The sequence below is a fragment of the Rhinoderma darwinii genome, chromosome 8 (assembly GCF_050947455.1).
Source record: "Rhinoderma darwinii isolate aRhiDar2 chromosome 8, aRhiDar2.hap1, whole genome shotgun sequence".
Classification (NCBI taxonomy): domain Eukaryota; kingdom Metazoa; phylum Chordata; class Amphibia; order Anura; family Rhinodermatidae; genus Rhinoderma; species Rhinoderma darwinii.
The window spans coordinates 449544-455476 of NC_134694.1; positions in this window are offsets into that span (position 1 = coordinate 449544).

Below are 5933 nucleotides of genomic sequence, written 5' to 3' on the forward strand. Positions count from 1 at the left end.
CTGTAGATATATATACTGCAGAGCGGAGGATACTGATGGATCAGTCTATACATACTCATCCTGTAGATATATATACTGCAGAGCGGGGGATACAATGTATCAGTCTATTACATATACTCATCCTGTAGTATCTATACTGCAGAGCGGGGGGTACATGTATACATAATACAATGTATCAGTCTATACATATACTCATCCTGTAGATATATATACTGCAGAGCGGGAGGATACAATGTATCAGTCTATACATATACTCATCCTGTAGATATATATACTGCAGAGCGGGGGGATACAATGTATCAGTCTATACATATACTCATCCTGTAGATATATATACTGCAGAGCGGGGGATACAAATGTATCAGTCTATACATATACTCATCCTGTAGATATATATACTGCAGAGCGGAGGATACAATGTATCAGTCTATACATATACTCATCCTGTAGATATATATACTGCAGAGCGGAGGATACAATGTATCAGTCTATACATATACTCATCCTGTAGATATATATACTGCAGAGCGGGGGATACAATGTATCAGTCTATACATATACTCATCCTGTAGATATATATACTGCAGAGCGGGATACAATGTATCAGTCTATACATATACTCATCCTGTAGATATATACTGCAGAGCGGGAGGATACAATGTATCAGTCTATACATATACTCATCCTGTAGATATATACTGCAGAGCGGGGGATACAATGTATCAGTCTATACATATACTCAGTCCTGTAGATATATATACTGCAGAGCGGGGATACAATGTATCAGTCTATACATATACTCATCCTGTAGATATATATACTGCAGAGCGGAGGATACAATGTATCAGTCTATACATATACTCATCCTGTAGATATATATACTGCAGAGCGGGGGATACAATGTATCAGTCTATACATATACTCATCCTGTAGATATATATACTGCAGAGCGGAGGGATACAATGTATCAGTCTATACATATACTCATCCTGTAGATATATATACTGCAGAGCGGGGGATACAATGTATCAGTCTATACATATACTCATCCTGTAGATATATATACTGCAGAGCGGGAGGATACAATGTATCAGTCTATACATATACTCATCCTGTAGATATATATACTGCAGAGCGGGGGATACAATGTATCAGTCTATACATATACTCATCCTGTAGATATATACTGCAGAGCGGGGATACAATGTATCAGTCTATACATATACTCATCCTGTAGATATATATACTGCAGAGCGGGGGATACAATGTATCAGTCTATACATATACTCATCCTGTAGATATATATACTGCAGAGCGGGGGGATACAATGTATCAGTCTATACATATACTCATCCTGTAGATATATATACTGCAGAGCGGAGGATACAATGTATCAGTCTATACATATACTCATCCTGTAGATATATACTGCAGAGCGGGGGGATACAATGTATCAGTCTATACATATACTCATCCTGTAGATATATATACTGCAGAGCGGGGGATACAATGTATCAGTCTATACATATACTCATCCTGTAGATATATATACTGCAGAGCGGGAGGATACAATGTATCAGTCTATACATATACTCATCCTGTAGATATATATACTGCAGAGCGGGGGATACAATGTATCAGTCTATACATATACTCATCCTGTAGATATAATACTGCAGAGCGGGAGGATACAATGTATCAGTCTATACATATACTCATCCTGTAGATATATACTGCAGAGCGGGGGATACAATGTATCAGTCTATACATATACTCATCCTGTAGATATATATACTGCAGAGCGGGAGGATACAATGTATCAGTCTATACATATACTCATCCTGTAGATATATACTGCAGAGCGGGGGATACAATGTATCAGTCTATACATATACTCATCCTGTAGATATATATACTGCAGAGCGGGAGGATACAATGTATCAGTCTATACATATACTCATCCTGTAGATATATACTGCAGAGCGGAGGGATACAATGTATCAGTCTATACATATACTCATCCTGTAGATATATATACTGCAGAGCGGGGGATACAATGTATCAGTCTATACATATACTCATCCTGTAGATATATATACTGCAGAGCGGGAGGATACAATGTATCAGTCTATACATATACTCATCCTGTAGATATATATACTGCAGAGCGGAGGATACAATGTATCAGTCTATACATATACTCATCCTGTAGATATATATACTGCAGAGCGGAGGATACAATGTATCAGTCTATACATATACTCATCCTGTAGATATATACTGCAGAGCGGGGGATACAATGTATCAGTCTATACATATACTCATCCTGTAGATATATATACTGCAGAGCGGGGATACAATGTATCAGTCTATACATACACTCATCCTGTAGATATATATACTGCAGAGCGGGAGGATACAATGTATCAGTCTATACATATACTCATCCTGTAGATATATACTGCAGAGCGGGGGGATACAATGTATCAGTCTATACATATACTCATCCTGTAGATATATATACTGCAGAGCAGAGGATACAATGTATCAGTCTATACATATACTCATCCTGTAGATATATACTGCAGAGCGGGGGATACAATGTATCAGTCTATACATATACTCATCCTGTAGATATATATACTGCAGAGCGGAGGATACAATGTATCAGTCTATACATATACTCATCCTGTAGATATATATACTGCAGAGCGGGGGATACAATGTATCAGTCTATACATATACTCATCCTGTAGATATATATACTGCAGAGCGGAGGATACAATGTATCAGTCTATACATATACTCATCCTGTAGATATATATACTGCAGAGCGGGAGGATACAATGTATCAGTCTATACATATACTCATCCTGTAGATATATACTGCAGAGCGGGGATACAATGTATCAGTCTATACATATACTCATCCTGTAGATATATATACTGCAGAGCGGAGGATACAATGTATCAGTCTATACATATACTCATCCTGTAGATATATACTGCAGAGCGGGGGATACAATGTATCAGTCTATACATATACTCATCCTGTAGATATATATACTGCAGAGCGGGGGATACAATGTATCAGTCTATACATATACTCATCCTGTAGATATATATACTGCAGAGCGGGGGATACAATGTATCAGTCTATACATATACTCATCCTGTAGATATATACACTGCAGAGCGGGGGATACAATGTATCAGTCTATACATATACTCATCCTGTAGATATATATACTGCAGAGCGGAGGATACAATGTATCAGTCTATACATATACTCATCCTGTAGATATATACTGCAGAGCGGAGGATACAATGTATCAGTCTATACATATACTCATCCTGTAGATATATATACTGCAGAGCGGGGGATACAATGTATCAGTCTATACATATACTTATCCTGTAGATATATACTGCAGAGCGGGGGGATACAATGTATCAGTCTATACATATACTCATCCTGTAGATATATACTGCAGAGCGGGAGGATACAATGTATCAGTCTATACATATACTCATCCTGTAGATATATATACTGCAGAGCGGGGGATACAATGTATCAGTCTATACATATACTCATCCTGTAGATATATATACTGCAGAGCGGAGGATACAATGTATCAGTCTATACATATACTCATCCTGTAGATATATACTGCAGAGCGGGGGATACAATGTATCAGTCTATACATATACTCATCCTGTAGATATATATACTGCAGAGCGGGAGGATACAATGTATCAGTCTATACATATACTCATCCTGTAGATATATATACTGCAGAGCGGGGGGATACAATGTATCAGTCTATACATATACTCATCCTGTAGATATATACTGCAGAGCGGGGGATACAATGTATCAGTCTATACATATACTCATCCTGTAGATATATACTGCAGAGCGGAGGATACAATGTATCAGTCTATACATATACTCATCCTGTAGATATATACTGCAGAGCGGGGACATGTTATAGGGTAGATTGTGGAAGTGACAGAACGTGAACATTTCTCTAGACCTTAAGAAGATTTCCGTCCTGTGAACTTTGTGTTCTCAGGAGAAGTTGCGTTGAATAGATCTAGGTAGATCATCTCTCGGCTGCCTCTGTTATTTCACATCACTTTTCTCCCTCCTAGATAATTTATTTTTTCTCACGTAGCCAATTGGCTTAGACACAAAAAAGAAGGGACGGGGCCGGAGCAGATGCAATCGCCATGAAATAAAAGCGAATTTCCAAACCTTTTATACAACAGTTTGATTTACTGCTGTGCAAAATTCTGCTGGTCAAAACAACGCTGCCCCCTGCAGGAAGATAGCAGAACTGAGCAATGCCGCACAAGGTAGAAGAGATGATCTGCAGGCCGGGAGCTGGAGGAAGAGATGATCTGCAGGCCGGGAGGTGGAAGAAGAGATGATCTGCAGGCCGGGAGGTGGAAGAAGAGATGATCTGCAGGCCGGGAGGTGGAAGAAGAGATGATCTGCAGGCCGGGAGGTGGAAGAAGAGATGATCTGCAGGCCGGGAGGTGGAGGAAGAGATGATCTGCAGGCCGGGAGGTGGAGGAAGAGATGATCTGCAGGCCGGGAGGTGGAAGAAGAGATGATCTGCAGGCCGGGAGGTGGAAGAAGAGATGATCTGCAGGCCGGGAGGTGGAGGAAGAGATGATCTGCAGGCCGGGAGGTGGAGGAAGAGATGATCTGCAGGCCGGGAGGTGGAAGAAGAGATGATCTGCAGGCCGGGAGGTGGAAGAAGAGATGATCTGCAGGCCGGGAGGTGGAGGAAGAGATGATCTGCAGGCCGGGAGGTGGAGGAAGAGATGATCTGCAGGCCGGGAGGTGGAAGAAGAGATGATCTGCAGGCCGGGAGGTGGAAGAAGAGATGATCTGCAGGCCGGGAGGTGGAGGAAGAGATGATCTGCAGGCCGGGAGGTGGAGGAAGAGATGATCTGCAGGCCGGGAGGTGGAAGAAGAGATGATCTGCAGGCCGGGAGGTGGAAGAAGAGATGATCTGCAGGCCGGGAGGTGGAAGAAGAGATGATCTGCAGGCCGGGAGGTGGAGGAAGAGATGATCTGCAGGCCGGGAGGTGGAGGAAGAGATGATCTGCAGGCCGGGAGGTGGAAGAAGAGATGATCTGCAGGCCGGGAGGTGGAAGAAGAGATGATCTGCAGGCCGGGAGGTGGAGGAAGAGATGATCTGCAGGCTGGGAGGTGGAGGAAGAGATGATCTGCAGGCCGGGAGGTGGAAGAAGAGATGATCTGCAGGCCGGGAGGTGGAAGAAGAGATGATCTGCAGGCCGGGAGGTGGAAGAAGAGATGATCTGCAGGCCGGGAGGTGGAAGAAGAGATGACCTGCAGGCCGGGAGGTGGAAGAAGAGATGACCTGCAGGCCGGGAGGTGGAAGAAGAGATGATCTGCAGGCCGGGAGGTGGAAGAAGAGATGATCTGCAGGCCGGGAGGTGGAAGAAGAGATGATCTGCAGGCCGGGAGGTGGAAGAAGAGATGATCTGCAGGCCGGGAGGTGGAAGAAGAGATGATCTGCAGGCCGGGAGGTGGAAGAAGAGATGATCTGCAGGCCGGGAGGTGGAAGAAGAGATGATCTGCAGGCCGGGAGGTGGAAGAAGAGATGATCTGCAGGCCGGGAGGTGGAAGAAGAGATGATCTGCAGGCCGGGAGGTGGAAGAAGAGATGACCTGCAGGCCGGGAGGTGGAAGAAGAGATGACCTGCAGGCCGGGAGGTGGAAGAAGAGATGATCTGCAGGCCGGGAGGTGGAAGAAGAGATGACCTGCAGGCCGGGAGGTGGAAGAAGAGATGACCTGCAGGCCGGGAGGTGGAAGAAGAGATGATCTGCAGGCCGGGAGGTGGAAGAAGAGATGATCTGCAGGCCGGGAGGTGGAAGAAGAGATGATCTGCAGGCCG